The 21,267-nt window shown below is 35.0% G+C and overlaps 1 long non-coding RNA gene across 2 annotated transcripts in view; it reads left to right on the forward strand.

Annotated features, from left to right (window-relative positions):
- LOC139045188 (uncharacterized) overlaps positions 1-21,267 on the forward strand; it is a 208,723-nt gene that overhangs the window by 90,429 nt on the left and 97,027 nt on the right. For both annotated transcript variants that reach the window (XR_011503081.1, XR_011503080.1), the window contains exon 2: positions 18,693-18,938. This is a non-coding gene — a long non-coding RNA (uncharacterized lncRNA). The remainder of the gene's footprint in view (positions 1-18,692; positions 18,939-21,267) is intronic.

The raw sequence follows: 21,267 nt of genomic DNA on the forward strand, positions 1-21,267 counted from the left end.
TCTTTTGTTATCTCCAAAATGCTAACAATAGTCTCACCTGCCTTGAAGTGCTTTCATAATTTTTAAATGAAAAACATAAATGCCCCTAGTATAATATCCTAAATGAGCTTGTATTTTATTATTCATTTAATATATACCAGATAGTGTTTCATATGTCTTACAAGTACTATCTTGTTTTGTCTTTAGTGTCATCAATACAATAGGTACTATTATTATCTGCATTTTGTAGATGAAAAACTAAACATAGTGAGTTAAGTAAGTTTTCCAGATTCATAAAGATAATATTGGAACAAATATGGAAATATTGCAACAAAAATGTAGACCCCTACATTGTGAGTCCAGAGCTCAGATTCTTAATATTCTTATTTACTGCCTACAATGATGAGAGAGAGTAAGAAAGAGGGAAATTTATCACCCCAAATTTCAATTTACTACCTGTGTGATCTTATGCAACTTTAAACACCCTGAGTTTTCTTATACAGAGATGAACGAGTTTGTTGTGAGCATTGAATGTAAAAGAAGTATAATATATGGAGAAGTATAGCATACAGCTTGCATGCACATATAAAGAAGCCTAATTATATCATAATTAACTATTAATTGATGACTATTAATTATTCCTTGATAAAAAATTATTCCTTAACCAGCATAACTAAGAAAATAGATGTCGTTTGGGCAGGATTTGTTCTCTTCGTTCTCACGATGTGCTGGTACCAGCCATTTACACTGATCTACTAGTTTCTTATTGTCAAATTTTTGTCCAGGTGTATCTTCCCAAAATGCAGCCTCTGATGGTCAATGATGCTCTTTGTCTAAACTGAGGCCTCTGTGTCTGTTATTTCTATGGAGTGCTGTTGATGGCTGCAGTTACAGGAAATGTTTTTAAGCACTGTTGGGGAAAAAATCAAAACCAGCAAAGAACACTAAAAGTTCCTCTTAGATGTAGAGGCAAAACCTGTTCTCTCATTTGTGCTAAGCCAGGACACTTCTGATGTTGTCCTACTGAGCTCTGTTCCCCCAATGCCACCCCCGGAAAGATATTTCGGCTGATACTGCTGAACACCAATGTTGAATGGTATTTAAATCCCTTAACATTTTGTAAAAAGTATTTTGTTAAAATATTGATAATTCTCAATGTTGAGGAGGTTATGGGGAAATAAGCCCTCACTCAGTGCTGGTATGGTGCTCTCGATCCATGAGCAACAATCAAAAGATGGAGCTGTCTGTAATATTAACAGCAGAACTACTAAAGATAGTGGTTTCTTCTGAAGATAGAACTAAACATAAGACCTACTTATTATGTAGCATTTGAAAAGTACAAATACATGGAAGGAAAAATCACCAGTATCCACCCAGAAGTGACTACTGGAGTTGCCAGAATGATACGCGACTAAATAATTTAAAGGCATTTTCCTTTATTTTTAAAAAAATTCCTTCCTTTTTTTTTTTTCTTTTTAACACAAATGCGAAGGAGAAGACTTTATTGTACAACCACATCACTCACCCTTGGACACAACTATCAACTCAGAGGACTCGCTGCCTGTCCTGCTGTTTCTGGGTTATTGTTATATAGAGGCTGCCTAGCCTCTTAAAGGGCTCCCCAAGTCTTCTGTCTTCTGCTCTTCATGTATAACACCTTCCTGTTGTGTGAGGTTGGACCTGCTGACTCACATCTGATTAATAAAATGCAGCAAAAGTGAAAGGATGTCATTTCTGACATCTTGGCAGCGTGAAGGAAAAGCCTTTTTCAGAATGGAGCTAGCACACACATATGCAGCAGAGCACAGAAGGAGAAACAGTAGCAAAAATATTGTTTGAAACCAATCAAGCCCCTTGAAGCTAGCCTTGTGTTTTGGTTTAAGCCTTGTTCTTTGGCAAAGTTTTCTATATCTGCAACCAACAGTCCTCAATGATATATTAGTGCCAATTTTTAAACCCATAAACCAAATATCACACCCCAAAATGTCACCATTAATCAATGAGCAAGCGTTCATCAGTGACTATAAAGTGCACAGCATATTTAAATCTCTAGCTGGCTTATCTGCTATTTGTTTTAGGAAAATAGGACTCAATCAAATGAAATATTACCAATTCAATGTTTACATGCCATTTTAGAAGAGGAAATTTCCTTAAAACATGATTTTATACAGTACATTTTTCAAAATAGTCTCTCCTAAAGTAAGTTTAATAGTTCAACTTAGTGATTTGTTATATATTATGGTCACTTAAAACTATTATTGGGTTAGGATTTGATCCCTTCTTTGAGTGTTCAGAGGAAAATTATAAAAGGACATTCGTACCCTTTATCTATTTTGAAGTCAGGCAGTCACGATAACACTGTCTGCATTCTAAAATATCATAAGAGATTTAGAAAAGGCTTTTACTGAGAAAACGAGGCATTTATCAAACAGATTTGAATTTGCTTTAGGTTGTGTTTAATACAAGTAAAGTCCTTAGCTCCTGGCTATGTTAATATAATTTAAAAGTGACCATAAAATTTTGTTCTCTGGAGCTAACCCTTTGAAAGCTAGTTGCTTTTTAAATTAATATGAATAATACATGAAATGTAGATGGAGATTTTTCTGGGCTCACTCTATTGCATCATTATCAAGATATGGCAAATAACTGCCAAAGAAAGAAGTTCAAAAATAAAACAAGATAGCATCTATTATGCATTCATATTATTGCCACGCATCAATTTTTCTAACTTTTGCAGCACACGACTACTGAAAGATCATTGAAAATATTGATTGCAAAATACATGCCATGCTTTAAAAAGCTTAGCAGAACCCTTAGCTATTCGGCCTGATTTAAAAAGTGGATGCTCAGTAGTTATGTGTGGAATTCTCACATACAATTTGCCATGTCTAACAATTAAAGTAATTAAAATAAAAAATATTTTAAAACATAAACTATTGGGAGCACAATTCAATCTTTCTTTGAAATCCTAGCAGACATTTTGGATACCCCATTGTCTTTATTCTATCTATATTCATAGTAATTTACTGAATTCGTGTGAACTTAATTCTAGGTTTTTAAATGTTTTGGTAGCAATGACTTACCGTGGTTGAGTTTATATTAATTACATCTGGAACAGACTCATGGAGTTTAAACATTTTTATCTTTAAAAATATGTGTACATTTGTAAAGTTGATTTGTAAAGAACAACAGTTTGGTGTAGATAGACATCCTGAGGATTCTCGGAAACAGTTGACAGAAAGATTAGGCTTCCTATAGTCAAGCTGGATAATGACTCTGGCTGTGTTCAGTGAGTGTAAAGGGGTAGTCCTCTGATGTGTGAGATCCTATGGACACTTGTGTTTTCTGGATTACATTTTAGGCATAAATGAACAGGTTAGTTAGGCATTACCTTAAACAAGAAACTCTCCTAGCACACAGGAATCACAGAAAACGTATTGATCTACCTATGCATACATTTGATCATAATAGTTCTGCAAGGAGAGTTAAATTCCATACATATATTTGCGTGTGTGTATAGATGCATGAACACACACATACATATATCCTTTCATTACTGGGCCTGGAAGAACTCCAGGTCATGTTTTGTTAACTAAAATTATTTTTTAAAGGTTGAAAATTATATGTTGTTCCAGTTGTTCCCCTACAATTTCATTTCCCAGAAATAGCATTTCTAGAATATAATAGCATTCAGTTTACAAGGGCCCAGGGGGTTTCACTGGGCAGTTCTGCTAAACTTTCAATTTTCAGATAATCCCAACACTACTTATCTTGTTCCAGAGAAGAGAAAAAGAAAAACAGACTTAGAAAAATAATAATAACAACAATGAAGTCAGAATTTCTACTTAATGGAAAGCACAAGAGGTATTCCCATGCAGTGAGGAACAAGATAAGGATGTTCAATATTTTCACTACTGTTTAACACTGTATTAGAGCGGGGTTTCTCAACTTCATATTATTAATATTTTGGGCTGGATTTTTCCTTGCTATGTGGCCTTTCCATGCATTTTAGGATGTTTAATAGCATTCCTGTCCTTTACCCATGAGATGCCAGTAGCATCAACACCCCCTTACAGTTGTGATAACCAAAAATGTCTCCAGATATTGCCAAATATTCCTTGGGATACAAAATCACACTCAGGTGAGAACCACTGTATTAGTCGTATCAAACAATGAAATCAGACAAGATAAAACTGTTAACAATATAGGAACTGGAAAAGAAGAAAAACTATATTAGCAGATGGTATGATCATATATCTGGAAATTATGGGGGAATTTATGATAAATAAAGAAATCAGTAAGTTAGCAGGATGTTAAAATTAATATTCAAACTCTATAGTCTTCTTATATGCAAACAATAACTGTTTAGAAGATATAACAGGAAAAACAATAATAGCAACAAAAAAGATGAAATGCTTAAGAATAAACGTGCAAAATCTATGTGAGAAAAATGTGAAAACATCCCCCAAAAGCACAGAAATGGATTTCCACTAATATAAAGATACATCTTTTCTTGAGCAGTTCCACTCAATACCATAAAGATGTCAATTCCTCCAGGTTAATACATAAATATAGGATATCAGTAAAACGCCAAGCTTTTTAGTGAACCGGAAAAGTTAATTCTAAAGTTCATATGGGGATGTAAATATCAAGAAGAGCTAGGAAAATCTTGAAAAAAGAGTAATGATGGAGTGGGAAGCAAATAACTCCACCAGAGATTAAAGCCTTCTATAAAGTGAATGCAAATAACACAGTGTGTTATAGGCATCTGAACCAATGGAATAGAGCATAAAACCCATAATTAAACCTTAGTACATGTGGAAATTTAGTATATGATAAAGTTTGTACCTCAAATAACTAGGAAAAAGATAGACTTTTCGTTTGATGGTGTTGACACAAGAGGATAGCCATTTGGGATAATAAGAATCTAGATTCTTTCCTTACACTGTACATCAGAATAAACTCTAAATGAATCAGAAGTAAAAATGTACAAGCACTACGATACAATATGGGAAAAATCCTTCTATAGTCTGGCTGACGAGAAAGTCTTTCTAAATATTTCCTTAAATCCAGATAAAGTAAAATAGCAGTAAGTTAGAAGTTAAATTACATATTTTAAAGAAACTTTTACATAAGCAAAAAAACCCCATGAGTAATGTCAAAAGTCAATTGGATAAAAAAATACTAGCAACATGTATCAGTTTCGCAACTCCTACTATATAAGGAACTCCTAAATATTGAGGAAAATATAACAAAACTCTTATTAAAATGTGGGCAGAAGACATAACTGGATATTTCATAGAAAAAGAGATATACAAATAGCCTTCAAACATATAAAAATATGCTTACCTTTACTCATAATTATTAAAAAGAAAGTTAAAACTTTACTTAGATTTTTCTAGTCTGACATGTAAAGAGTTTGGAAGTTGTCATTCTGTCCTCATAACAAGAAAAAGCTGAGCAAACTGAAAATCAACAACTCTTCTTGGAGTTCTCACAGTTTTCTTATCAGATAATTTAGGTACCAGGGAAAACTGCTGCCAGAAAACTGGGGACAAGCGCATACAGAGAATCAGAGCTTACTGTGAGGAGAAGCCACAGCTGGAGCTTGGTGGGAACACTGAAAAGGTAATTGACTAGTTGCTGGAGACTGAAGTGTACCAGCTTGAGAGATTAAAACAAATTCTTGGGCCCAGCCTTAGGACAGGCCTATGAATTTTGCCTCCAGGAGCACGACTAGGTTTTCAGACTGGAGATCTGAGAAAAATTCTCTCATACTTGCAGCACTGGGGGTGGGAGGGTGACTATTTTGAAATGTACCCAGAGCATTATGTTCTTATTAACAAAGGCCTGCCTTCAAGGGAAGCAATTTTTTTTTTTTAAAGATTGGCCCCTGAGCTAACATCTGTTGCCAATCTCCTTCTATTTTTTTTTCTTCTTCTCCCCAAAACCCCCCAGTACATAGTGGTATATTCTACTTGTGAGTGCCTCTGGCTGTGCTATGTGGTACGCTGCCTCAGCATGGCCTGATGAGAGGTGCCATGTCTGTGCCCAGGATCCAAACCAGTGAAACTCTGGGCCACTGAAGTGGAGAGCAGGAACTTAACCACTCAGCCACCAGGCCAGCCTCAGAGTAAACAATTTTATCAGGGTTTGGCCAACATGGGTTTTACCAAAGCCTAACCAATGTGGAGGAAGGGAAATATCCAACTCCAGCACCCTTTAGCCTTCAATGTGGGGGAGGGAAATATCTAACTCCAGCATTTTCCAGTTTTCCTGTCTTACCTAAGTGGGGTGGGAAAGCTAAGAAACACTTACAAAGGTCACAGCCAAGGGGCACGGGCCCACTAAAAGACTGAGACCTAATCAGGGGATTATAGAATGTTTCCCTTACTCTCACACCTCACCACCATGTCAATACAGTCCCTATAAAATAACAGGAAATTACAGCTAAAAAAAAAAATGCAAGGCTCAGACTTTACTTAAGAAGGAGTCTCTGGGAAAACCCAAAGACAACAGGGGAGGTAAAAGCAAGAACATTACAGGGAATTTTAGCCTATGATACCTAGAGCTATAGCAAACAGTAAACAGAGCCTAAGCCCTAGCCAGATAACCTTACCCTGCAGGCCTATTTCCTTAGTTTCTTTTACCTGATACATCACATTTGTCTTACAACAAAAAGTTACAAGAGGGGCCAGCCTGGTGGTGCAGCAGTTATGTTCTCCTGTGGCACTTCAGTGGCCTGGGGTTCACTGGTTCGGATCCCTGTGTGGACCTACACACCTCCTGGCAAATCATGCTTTGGCAGGCATACCACATATAAAGTAGAGGAAGATGGGGATGGTTATTAGCTCAGGGCCAGTCTTCCTCAACAAAAAAAAAGAGGAGGATTGGTGGCAGATGTTAGCTAAGGGCTCATCTTCCTCAAAAAAAAAAAAGTTACAAGACATACTAAAAGACAAAAAACACAGTTCTCCTGACAAAGCAAAGATCAGAATAGATTCAAAAATGACAGAGATTTTAGAATTCTCAGACCAAGAATCTAAAATTACTATGATTAATATGCTAAGGGCTCTAATAGAAAAAGTAAACATGCAAGAACAGAAAGGTAAAGTAGGTAGAGAGATGGAAACTCTAAGAAACAATCAAAAAGAAATGCTAGAAATAAAAAAAAACTGTAACAGAAATGAAGAACGCTTTTGATCAGTAGACTGGACATGGCTGAGGAAAGAATCAGTGAACTTGAAGAAATGTCAATAGAAACTACCCAAATTGAAAAGCAAAGAGAAAAGAAAAATAAAAAGCAGAATATCTAATAAAAGTTGTGTGAGATATACCACACGTGTAATGGGAATACCAGAAAGAGAAGAAAGAAAAACAGGAACAAAGGAAATATTTGAATAATGTCTGAAAAATTTCCAAAATTAATGACAGACACAAACCTAAAGATCTAGGGAGCTCAGAGAATAATGAGTAGGCTAAATACAAAAAAAATCTACATCTAGGCTTATCACATTCAAGCTGCAGAACATCAATCAAAGACAAAGGGAATTATCTTGAAAGAAGCCAGAGGGAAAAAAATCTTGCTAGCAGCAAGGATAAGAAGTACATTGGACTTCTCTTCAGAAACCGTGCAAGCAAGAAGAGAGGGGAGTGAAATATTTGAAGTGTTAATAGAAAAAAACCCAGCGACCTAGAATTTTGTACACAGTGAAATCATCCTTCAAAAGAATAGGAAAAGTAAAGACTTTCTCAGACAAACTAAAATTGAGGGAATTTGTTGCTGGTAGACCTGCCTTACAAGGAATGTTGAAAGAAGTTCAAGAAAGTTCAAGAAAGCAGTAAAATGATATAGATCAGAAACTTGGATGTACATTAAAAAAAAGAGCGTTAGACAAGAAATAAATGAAGGTAAAATAAAACATTTTATGATTCTTAATCTTAATTGATCTAACAGGTAACAATTTGTTCGAAATAATAATAGCATTGATATATTGGTTTATTACAGATTATAGAGAAGTGAAATGAATGACAGCAATGTTATAAGGGACGGAAGGGGGAAACTAGGAACACTCTAAGTTACCCAAACTACCTGTGAAATGGTAAGTGAATTAGATTAGTTGTAAATATATATTTCTAACTCTAAGGAAACCTTTGAAATATTTTTAAAAGAAATATAGTTGATATGCTAATGGTGGAGAGAAAATTGTGTCATATAAAATGTTCAGTTAAAACCAGAGAAGGTATTTTAAAGAAACCAACCAGGTTTCTTTTGGTTTGTCCATTTTAGAAACCTGCCTTTATTCTGTTAGTTGCAAGAATTAACCGGTACAGAAAAAAGTTTGGTCAGCTGGAGAGAAGAGAGAAACCAAGTGCCACCCAGGAGACCTGGTGGCTCCCTTTGGGAGGGAACCTGGATCAGGGAGGAGAACGAGCTCCGAGAACTGAGCCAGACCTGCAGTCCAGGAGAGACAAGTTATGCCAATTTCTGACGTGTCTACATGCCCTAGGCATGAAGTGAAATTCCTATTTACTTAGCCGAGCTGTGGGGAGGGGTAGTGGGATATACGGGGCTGAAAGCAGGTGATATGGCCATCTTTTATCAGAGAAACTAAAAACATGAACTTTAAAAATGAATTTTCCATCTGACCTTATTTTCAAATACAGTTTCTTTTCTTCCAAAACCAATATGTTTTCTGCAGGGGTGACAAATATCAGTATTAGGAAATCCAATTACACAACAAATACTACATCTAGTCTGGAGTAAATATTTTTATTTTTGGTAACATATATTAAGTGGTACTAACTACCCAGTAATTATAAGGTAACTAACATGAAACCACAGAATTGTAACTTTGCCTCAGCTGCATTGACTGGAGCTTTCCTGGTTGAGCACATTTTCAAAAAACTGGATGTCTATCCCAGATCTATGCCAATGAAATCTATTAAGAAGTGAAACTCACCAGACTACCTTGCAGCTGATATGATAGGCAGGACATGTCAGTTATAAAGTAGTTACAGCCTAATTCCCGAAAGTTACCTGCTATTTCTCCTCTGAAAAGAAGAAAGAAGCTAAGAAATTCCTTGAGTCAGCGCCTGGAGTGTCAGGGGGGAGTGAGGAGGAGGACTGTTAGAACAGTGTCAGAGAAACCCTGGCGAGTCAGATGGGTTGGACATCATGAATAATTGTGTTTGGCTCCTAAAAACTGGTAGTAAGAAAAAAGAAAGAATAAGGATAATGCATAGAAAGCTGTTACAAACATGGTCAATATTAATCCAATTATATCAACAACCGCTTTAAATATGAATAATTTAAATATGCCAATTAAAAGAGACTACCAGAGTCGATAAAAACGCAAGACCCAACTGAGTGTTATCTGTAAGAAATTCACTTTAAATATGAAGACAGATAGATTAAACGTAAAGAGAGAGAGAAAGATATACTATGCCAAGCCTTTTTAAAAACTGTACTTAGACACCAATTCTCCCCTATCAGTCTGGAAAAGAATTAAACAGTTGGACAAGGCACTTGGTTGGGGAAACAGACATTCCCATAGGGTGCCAATAGGAGTACAGAATGTCACAACTGCTGTGGAAGAAATTTTAAAATATCTACCAAATTATGTATGCATTTACCTTTTGATCTTGTGTCTCTTTTTAGGGAATTTATCCTGATAAAATAATCAAGACATACACAACAATGTGTTCATAAGGATAATCATTATAGCATTATTTTTCTTAGGAAAAAATTGAAACAACCTAAATGTCTGTCTAGAGGAGACTGGTTGATTAAACTATGGCACATCCACCCAACAGATTACAATCAGCTGGAGAAAAGAAAAGAAAATGTGGACGATCTCAATAAGCCAGTACAGTATAAATTCCAGAATAAACTGTAAAGTAAATAGTAGGAAGTTGTAAAACAGTATACACAGTATGATATCATCTGGGTAAGAAATAAGTTATTGCTCATAAATGTGTTCTAGTAAATTTTATTTGAAAAAGGAACACAGAAAAGGTCAACCAGAAAGGGATGAAAAGAGTAGAGTAGAGAGAGTCAATGGGGATGTGGTATAGAGAGCAGAGGGATAGGCGTGAGAGTCTCTGAGTGCACTTTTTTATTGTTGGACTTTTGAAATATGTAAATGTGTTATATATTAAAAAACAAAATTAAATGAGAAAAGATAAACTGAATGCTAACAAATGCAGTCAACTTTATACAAATTGCTAACTTCAAAGTTAAAACAAAGCAAAACAACCCAACTATTCATTCAAGTAAATAGTGAACCCTGCACTCTGACCAAAATCCTTTAAGGGCATCTCCTCAGGATGCAAAGAACCTCAATAAAATGGTGACCGTAATTTAGTAAGTGTATTGTTGTTAGTGAAACCAGTAATTCTGAAGCCATTTTCTGTGTTTGGAAAATAGATAAAATGAATATATGTATTTATGATTTAGGGAACTAAGATTTTCATTGTGAAAGATATGAAATGAGGGCAAAGGAAATTTGGAAACCAACTCTAGACTGTTGGATTTGAATTGGAGCTTTCAGCATGAACTCAGGATTTGTTTCTGCTTTAATTCTTTTCGTTATCATGTTTAATTTACATATTGAGAAATGCACAGATCTTATTTATTTCCTTGTGCCCCTTCCTACTCAATCCGCTCCCCCCGACATAGGCAACCACTGATTTCTATAACCTTAGATTAGTGTTGCCAGTTCTGGACCTTCTTATGAATGGAATCACGCATATGTATTCTTTTACATTTGGCTTCCTATGTTCAGTATGATGCCTGTGGGAAATATCTACTGCGTGATTCAGAAGATCATTCATTTTTACTCAGATGAAGATTTATTCATTCTTTATTGGTAGGCTCCAGGATTTGCTTCCTCTGGCCAGAAAAATTCTGCTTTCCGAATTTGGAAATTGCCCTTAGGCAGAAAGCTCACTTCAGGCTTTTCCCTTGTCTCATGGAATCACAAATGGATGCTGCTTGTTGTTCATAGCCTCAAAGGAGTTACATTGTATATTTTGTTCAGTTTTACAGTTCTTTAAGGTGAAGAGTTAAGCCCAGTACCAGCTACTTCACTAGGGCTGGAAAGGGAATTCAATCAGGTTTTTAAAAAGATATTTTTCTAGCTTTGGCCACAGAAAGGACCCCAAAGTAATGATATTCCAGCAGTAAAGGGGAAATTTAGTGGTCCTATCTTGGTTTCTAAGTACTTTTCCCAGGAAAAGAAAACCAGGGCTTCATGGAGAGAGAACTGATTCCAGAAATGGTGTGCCGAAGGTAGAAGGGGAGCCTGGAACACCTTTTGTGCCAAAAGCAAAGAAGTACTCGAAGACTATGGGGGGGTTTCCTTTCTGAAAAAAGTAGGCTCAAAGAACATCCTTTTACAACTGGGTAAACTTTAATATGGATTTTATATTATACATTATGGAATCAATCTATATTAACTTTTCAATCAAATCTTCTGGTGTAGAGTAAAAGTTTTCCATAATATCACTAATGTTTCAAAATCAATTATGAGTAATTTGCTATTCATAATAAAGTTCCGAGGTACATTGAAAAAGACGCTATTATCTAGTATATCAGAGATTTTAAATCAAACATTAAAATTATATATATTTAATTATATGTTTATATGTAATGATATATTTAGTTATATATTGTATGTAATATTATATATTATATGTAAATATTTATATTATATAAATATTGAATATATTGAATATATTCAATATATATTATATATAGTATAAACATGTATTATATAAATACGTATAATACAAAATTATACATAATAATTTTGTTATATAATTATAAAATTATATTTTATATATATATATAAAATACTGTAACAAAGTACTACAAACTAGTTGGCTTAAACAGCAGAAATGTATTGTCTCGCAGTTCTGGAGCTAGAAATCTGAGATCAAGTTGCCAGCAGAGTTGATCCCTTCTGAAGACTGTGAGAAAGCATATGCTCCATGGTTCTCCACTAGCTTCTGTAGTTTGCTGGAATCTTTCAGATTCCTTGCCTTGTAGATGCATCATCCTGAACTCTGCTTTCATGTTCACACGACTTTCACCCTGTGGGTGTGTCGGTGTCCAAATTTCCTCTTTTCGTAAGGACACCAGCCATATTGGATCAGGGGCCCACCATACTCTAGTATGACCTCATCTTAATTAATTACATCTGCAGTGACTCTACTTCCAAATTAGGTCACATTCTGAAGTACTGGGAGTTACAACTCCAACGTAGGAACTTTGGGGGGACACAATTCAACCCATGACAATAGAAATGTACATAGTCCTAAAATTATGGTTTAGTTTTGCTTGTTTTTGAGTTTCATAATCATACAACACACATTTTTGGTGACTTAATTCTTTACTCAAATTTATATTCTTGAGATTCATCTTTGTTAACACTTGTGTCATATTTGTTCTGTTATACAAATATACTATAAATTGTTTATCCATTCTACTATCAACAGCCATGTGGATTAGTTTAATTTTTAAATTTCTACTACAACAAATGTTGCCATGACCATTCTCATACAAGTCCTCAGATGCATATTGCAAGGTGACCTCTAGGGCAGTATTCCCAACTAGTCTCTGCTGTAATTGGGTTACAGGTGTGCAGGTTTATTGGTCCCCTCATCCTTGGGACTGTAGGCAGCTTCGCTCATTACCCTAGTATGCTGTACAAGTATTATCTCCTTCCATGGACTTGACAAATGCTAAGAAGCACTCCTTTAAGATGAGGTTGCTGGGATGTAGGGCATGTCCACATTTACTAGATACTACCAAACTGTTTTCAAGAGTGGTCGTTTACACTTCTGTCATCAGTGTATCAGTGCCCAATTCTTGACATCCTTGACAATACTTGGAATTGTCAGACATATTTTTATGAATTTGGTGGTTCTGAAATAATACTGTATTTTGCTTTTAATTTACTTCTCTTGATTACTAAAAAGCAGATAATCATCATATTTATTGGAAATTTATATTTCATTTTCTCTAAATCATCTGTTCAGATACTTTGGGTATGTTTCAATTGGATTGTTGGACTTTTGTCTTATTGATTCAAAGGAGTTTTTGTATATTCAAAATACTAATTGTTTGTTGCTTATATGAATACAAATGCATTCTCTCAGCTTGTAGTTTGCCTTTTAACTTATTAATGGTGCCTTTTGATGAGCAGGTTTTCATTCCAGTTAATTGGATTTGCTAATCTTTCCTTAGATCTTTTCTTGAGTTTCGTTTTAAAAATACTCTGTTGCCTAGAAGGTGTGAATATTTTCTCCTATATTTCCTTATAAAGTTTAAGGAATTGCCTTAAAATAGCTTAATCACTTTGGTTCTGAAGCTCTCTGTAACATGCTTTTATATAATGTAAAGTTGTGATCTAATATTATTTTTTTCTCATATGGACAATAAATTTGCCTTAGCACGATTTCTCTTTTTGAATAATCCACCTTTTCCCCAATGATTGGCAATGGCAACATTTTTGTGTTTCCAAATAAGTATAGGTCTGTTGCCAGGCTCTTTATTCTCTTCTGTTGTTTTATTTGTCCAACATTGCACCAATATCGCAGTGTCTTAATTATGAAAGCTTTGTTGTAAGTCTTATTTTCTGATCGAGTAAGGCTTTTAGTTCTGCTTTAGAAATATTCTTGACTCTTTGCTTGTCCATATAAATTTTAGGACCAGCCTATCAAGTTCCACAAAATACACTAGTGGTATAAGAAATAAAATTGCATTGTTTCTATATATTAAAAAAATGAACTTTTTAAAATCATATTCAGTCTTTCTATCCATGCAAATGTTAATTCTTTTTAGTTATTTAGGTCTTCTTTAATGTCTTTCAATTACCTTTTATAATTTTCTCCAGAAAGGCCTCATACATTATATGTTAGGTTCATTCCTATATATCTTACTTTTTGCTATTGTAAATTGTCTTTTTAAAATTTTTATCTTCTAACTTTTTGAAAATGATATATAGAATTGCAATTCACCTGATATATTGATTTTATATCTGATAAATACTCATTATTGTTACTGATAAATACTCATTATTACAATAATGTGGCTGTGTTATTTAATTATCTATGGATAATGATTTATAAATTAATTGCTTCTGGTTAGAAAATAGATTATATTTATATATAACACATATTTTATATATATATCAATCATTTCAAATTTGTTAGACTTGCATTAATACCTCATAGTTGGACACTTCTAAAAATGCTTCATATGAGGTTAAAAATATGAAGTTGTAATTTATTGCTTGTAGTAGCCTATATAGCTGTAACAGCAAGTTTATTAATTCTGCTTTATTTTAGTATATTTGATCTCTCAATGACTGAGAGAGGTATTTTAATGTCTGATTTTGATTGAAGGTTTGCCTCCTACTTCTATGTTAGTTTTCTTATTTAGTTTTTGGAAAGCTATTAGGTAGTACAACTTTCGAATTTTTATATCTTCTTGGTAAGTTGAATCCTTTGTCAATGTGTGGTGATCTTTTCTAATTCAGTCATGCCTTTTTGCCCTCAAGTCTATGTGTCTGACATAATTTCAGTCTTCTGGGTAAAATTTCTCTGGTATAATTTTTTCCAATCCAATCTCTGTGGCTTTAAATTTTAGAGATATTTCTTGTCAACAGTGTATAGCTATCTTTTATTTCTGTAACCAGTGTAAAACTGAACAATCTAGTACAATTATTTTGATCATTCATGTATTTAGATTCAATTCTGCTACTAATTATCTTACTTTATCTATTTTTCTTTTGGATGATGTTCTTTTCTCTATTTTTTCTCATTTTATTTAATCTCTTTAAGTAGTTTGGAAGTCACACATTCTATTTCTATTATTTTGCTATGTTACCTAGAAATTGCGATGCTGTCATTTTAATGACTCAAATTAGTCATTATTTTTGTACAATAAATTTTTTTCATTCATTCATTTATTTTTAGATTTGAGAACACAGTTATCATTTTCTTGCTCGTTATTTCTTCTCACATCTCAGAATTCCCTTCTGGTATCATTTTCTTTTTTCTTGATTTATGTCTATAGGATATTTTATCTAAGCCGTCTTTATTTCATATTCAGTCACGAATGTTAATTTTATGGTACATCCAGTTCTAGGTTGATGGTTATTTACTCTTAGCTGCAGATGCTAGTGTTCCAGTGTCTGCTGGTTTGCATTGCTGCTGTGGACAAGTCAGCTTCTGGTCTCTTGTTATTCTCTGTGTGCATTGGTCTTTTCTTTCTGGTTGCCCCTTGTGTTTGTAGTTCTGTGGTTTTATCACGATGGGCCTGGGTGTGGGTTCTGTTTTATTAATACTACAAAGGGGTTTTTTCTTTATGTTTCTGGTTTCATAGCCATTATCTCTTTGACTATTTTCTCTACCTATATTCTTAGACCTCTCTTTTTTGAAATTTAGTTTGGCATACATTAAGCCTATCTGTATTAGTCACTTTGGGTTGCTATAACACAATGTCATAGACCAGGTGACTTAAACAGTAAACATTTATTTTTCACAGTTCTGGAGGCTGGCAAGTCCAAGATCAAGGTGCCAGCCAAGTTGTTGTCTGGTGAGGGCCCTCTTCCAGGCTTGCAGATGGCTCCCTTCTTGCTGTGTCCTCACATCATGGAGAGACAGAAAGCTAGCTCTCTGGTCTCTTCTTATAAGGTCGCTAGTCCCATTCATGAGGGCTCCACTCTCAAGACCTAATCATCTCCCAAAGGCCTCACCTACAAATACCTTCACATTGAGGGTTAGAGCTTCAACATGCGAATTTAGAGGGGCACAAATATGCAGTCTATAACACTGTCTCTGTCTTCTATGTATGTTAAACTTTTAAAGAAAATACTTTCAAGCTCATTGTCATTTTGTATGGAATTCTATAAATTTTTTGAGACATATGTCAAACGTTTGAAAGCCATTGAGAATGGCTGGAATAGATCACTAACACAGTAGCCCAGTTCTTTCTACATAGGCCTTATATAGTAGTCTCTTCTGTGACTCAGGTGACGCTCAGCTTTTGAAAGTAAATGTTACACCAATATAATCTCCTGGAAGATTTTAGAAATAAGACAAATAGGGAGTATCCTTGGCTTACTTTGTGAGTTTATGAAATTTTTTTATATTCTCTGTTTTTTAAGTATGGTAACAGTGATATGAGTCTCCAAAAATTCGCTAAATATTGCAGCAAAAATTTAGGTGACATTTGTGACAATTCTTTCAGTTTCCAAAAGGGTCACCAAAATTGTATAGCAGCATTATCAAAATAATAATAATAGCATTATTATACCTCTTAAAGTTTTCCTTTGTCTGGCTATACCTTGACTCATCTTAGAAACATAGTAATTTGGAGCTTTTCCACCTAAAAATATATTTGAAATTTCAGGATGTATGTGTTCAATTATCTTAGTCACAGTAAGTGTATATATCCACATCTATCATCATCTATCTATATATTGATAGTTTACATTTACCAATATATACTGATAATTGACTAATACCTATTTAAGCAAATCTATTGTCACAGTCTTTCTTGAGTTACCAATTAAAGTTGAAAGTTGAAAGATATTCCTATACCCTGGATAGTACACTATCAGAGAGAAAGAGGCAGAGAAAACAACATTGCTTCGAGTTTTCTGAATCATAAGTAAAAGCCAAAGGGAATAAACTTTTTCTTAAGAGTTCTCTTCTCTTAAAGCATGTTTTAATCACAGAAACTTGTGTGAACACATTAAGGCTATGATTTACTGATATCATGAGAAAATGAAGTGTGTACCTGTGAAGAATTACACCCAAACTATTTGCAAAGTTTGCTATGAACTCAGGAATCATCCTTCTTTTGTGGGTTTGGAGGAGAGCAGAATTGGTCAACTCTTCTAACCACATCTTCCTCAAACCTGAACAGAAAGACTTGGTCCTTTGTAAGAAAACTGACCCTGTGTCGTCCCATAGATAGTTACTGCAAAACAAAACTAATGTTTAATTCCTTCTGAAAATATGAATTAAATGATTTCAAAATATACTTTATGCAAGCTCATTGAGGATATTTTTTGTAAGAATAAGAAAGCCCAATGTTGCCTTAATTTTCAAAAATTTCCCGTATAAAAATGTCAGTGTTTTTTGAAAATTTTGCAACTTCACTGAAGTATAATACTGATAATATTTATCACTATACTTATAACAGTAAAATAAGATATGAGCACTTACACTGTACCTTGCACGGTCCTAGCACTTCATGTAAATTATCACATTAATTCTATCCTCAGTACACAGGAGATAAACTATTCCTATGCTTGCTTTACAGATGGTAAAAAAAAAAACAAAAGCACAGTTTAATATCTTACAAGAGTTCACATCTAGTAAATATTAAAGCAGTTATTTAAAGTTAAAAAAATGGCTTTAATTCAGAATAGTCAGTGTGAGAGTCAATATCCAAGTCTGGTAACTTCCACTGTTTTTATTGGCTGGATGATTTCTTTGTTTTGATCACTTTATGTTCCCAAGATTTCTCTAGGTAGAGATGGTAAAGGCACTTTGCAGTTTTAGTTGAGAAGTTTGCCTTAATGTCGTGTCATGCTAGGTAACAGTGTAATATATCTCATAGCAGGTACATACGGAAAATCACGTGGCAGCTTCTACAAGACGTGAAATGTTTTTGGCTCTTCACATTTTACCATTTGAGGGAACTCTTCCCATTTCTGTTGTATACAACCTACCACCAAAGATAAGTTCCCTTTGAAGAGCCATGCTAATCAACTTCAATTTCACATAATAAAATGACAGTGAAGAGCAAGTTTTACTCTGTTACACAACCACTGACAAAATAACCAAAGGGACATTTGTGAAGAAATTTTTATTTCAAAGCAAGTCCTTAAAGATTTATTACAGGATGTTTTATTTTCACAATTCTAACAGTAAGGCAGACTTGTAGAAAATTATATAAAAAATGAAAACTGGAAGGATAAAAGCTTAAAAACAAATTACCTCACCCCCAGACAAACCACAGTTAGAATTTCGTTTGTGTATGCCTGTAGAATTTTGTGGCCTGTATATTATTTATTTAATTGTTTCTCTAAAGTGTGTTAACACAATGACCAAACAATTGTTTCTTGGGAAACAAAGAGCCTTCCATTTTTGTCTCCACAAAATATCTTCTCTAAATATATTTTGCATTGATAGTTAAGTACTTTCATGATCCTTTATTTATTTATCTACTACTTATTTACTGAGCACCTAAAATAGACAAGTTCTATCCTAGGCCTTGGGGTACATGAGAGAAAAAAAAGACATTAAGATTCTTATTGTTGAGAGGCTTATATTCCATTAGGGAGAGAGAGAGATGATAGCAAAAAACATAATAAATATATGCATGATATATCATGTGAGGAATATTATGGAGGAAGAAGGAAAACGATAAGAGAGTGTGGTAAACATAATTCTAAAATGACCCCCCAAAGATCCTTGTGCTTGTATAATCCCCTCTACTTGAATGTGAGGAAGACCTGTATATATAACAATATATTAATCCCATTATATGGCAAAAGAGATTTTACAGATGTAGTTAAGGTCCCTAATCAGTTGGTTTGAAAACGATTATCCTGGGTGGGCCTGGCCTAATCATGTGACACTTTTAAAAGATAGTGAAGCATCAGAGAGATGTTCTTCTTCTGGCCTAGGAGATGAATCCAATTATCATGGTGTGAGAGGAGGAGGCCATGTGGCAAGGAATCCAGGCCAGTCTCCAGGAGTTGATGGCAGCCAGTGATGGAAAGCCACTAAGAAAATGGGTGAGTTGGCCCTCCAAAGAGATAAATTCTGCCAATAACCATGAGCTTGGAAGAGGACACTGAGCCCCAGATGAGAACCTCAGCTCCAGCCAGCACCTTGACTGCAGCCTTGTGAGTCTTGAGAAGAGGATCCAGGTAAGTGGTGCCTGGCCTCTAACCCATAAGAACTTTGAGATAATAAATGTGTGATGTTTTAAGCTGCTACATTTGTGGTCATTTGTTACACAGCAATAGAACACTAATATAGGGGGGTTGGGTCAGAGGAGGCCTCTTTGCAAAGGTGAGATGTGAGCCAAAAGGAGAAGAAGAGTGGATGGGGAGCCATTTCTGGGTTTTGATCATTTGAGTCAAGTGCTGAAGTAAGTATCAAAATTTTTATTTTTATTTATAGATATTAAGAAATAAGAAGGAACAACTCTTTTGTAATAAAAATATGAGGTAATATTTGAGCAGATAAGACAAATTATTCTCTCCTCAGAAAGATAAAGTAATGGTTATTCTCAGAGACAGTACTTCAAATTACCGAAACCTCAGGAGAAGGGTCTCCTGGAAGCATAAAAATCAAGCATCTAGAGATATGCATCAATAAATGCCAGCAGGGTGTGAAGGTGGAGAGGGAATGGCAAGAGCAGGAGATATTATTTATTTCTTTCTGTGATGAATATTTAAAGGAAGCATGACCTGGAGAGGAGCTACTTAGCAACTAATCAATCAATCCATTCGTCAATCAATAGTAATTATACAGTCTTTGTTGTATGTGCAGGAAGCATTCACCTGCACAGACAGGAACACCATAGAGGTAATGGCACTCACTTTTCCTAAGAGCTTAAATGCAGTTGGATACAAAAACCATGTGGAGTAACTATTCATAAGACCACACACAAATAAGACCTAACCTCTTATGTAGTATGGCCACAAGTAGAGAAACAACAGAAGTGGAAAACAATGCAGACTTCAAGAACCAAGGAAAACTTTTTGGAAAAAATATAGTTGGAACTGGGCTGTGAAGAGTATGACAGAATTTGTAAGCAAAGGCGATTTGAAAGCATTATGGAAATTGGTAACACTGTGACTAAGGAAACCCGGTATTCTGATAGGAGCTTTAGATTTAAAGATGAAAGTATCAGCAGATTTAAAGGTGAAAATATGACCAGAAGATGTTGCTAACTCTTTTAATTTTCTTTTGTGGTAGGCATGATGTAGGATGGGAACCTACTGCTCTCTAATCCTCCTCTCTTGACTCCCTTACCGGTCTTCTATTCTGAAAAGCAAACAGCAAGTTTCTTAGTAAATTCTCAAGCACTGAGTTCTGTCAGAAAGACATCATCCTAAATATACATGCATAAATACAATGAGTTCATGTTAGTGAATATAGGAATGGATTCTAGAAGATTAGAAAATACAGAGAGAATTAGTTTCAAAAAATAGTGTGGGGGCCGGCCCCATGACCAAGTGGTTAGGTTCGCATACTCCCCTTTGGCGGCCCAGGATTTCGTCGGTTTGAATCCTGGGCGCGGACATGGCACCGCTCGTCAGGCCATGCTGAGGCGGGGTCCCATATACCACAACTAGAAGGACCCACAGCTAAAAATATGCAACGATGTACCGAGGGGCTTTGGGAGAAAAAGGAAAACATAAAATTTTAAAAAAAGAAATAGTGTGCAAGTTCGATATGGTTCTCTATTAGAGCTTAAGTTCCTCGAAGAAGCAGATTTGTTTTGAGTTAGTGTTTTCAGCACCCAGGACAGTGACTATCATTTTGCTAAATGGGTTACCCCTAAATAAGGGATGAATGAATGAATGGCAATCTGGTTTATTTAATCATGTATGCATTTCAGCAGATGGTAGAAATTAGGGGTGCATTCCCCTTCCTCATCCTTCTTTTCAAGCAGCGCAAGCCTCACTCTGTTGCCTCACACCTGTCCACCCTCTCTTGAAATATACTGTCTCCAGGCCCCAGCCACGTTCCAAAAGAAATACTACCACTTAGAGTCACAGCAAATGAAATCAATTGATGCTTCATATTTCGAAAGACTGTTAGAAAACATCAAGATTGGCAGACAGATGGCATTCCACAGAGAAGGTGCAGATGGACTAGTCAGCCCAGAAGGGAAGTCTTTGAATGTTTGTTTGGAAAAGGAAATGTTTCATTTCAATACAACGTTCATTGTTGTTATTGCTGCAGTTGATATTTTCCAACCATGAAAGTATCTTCAGAAGTATGAGTCTTATTACAAATACTTCCTTATCTTGTATCATTTGGTCTTGACCACACTTCCAGAAGAGGATTTTTTTTTAAACAAAGTAGTGCCTTGCAATTTATCTGTATCCCATTAGTATTATTATTTAATTAGTATTATTATCAAAATTTAGAATTAAATAAAAATTCCTGGCATTATGAGCATTAAACAATTTTGTTATACCATAAGAGAGTTTTTCTGCACAGATTTCTTAAAATGAGACA

The sequence above is a fragment of the Equus asinus genome, chromosome 4 (genome assembly GCF_041296235.1).
Source record: "Equus asinus isolate D_3611 breed Donkey chromosome 4, EquAss-T2T_v2, whole genome shotgun sequence".
Classification (NCBI taxonomy): Eukaryota; Metazoa; Chordata; class Mammalia; order Perissodactyla; family Equidae; genus Equus; species Equus asinus.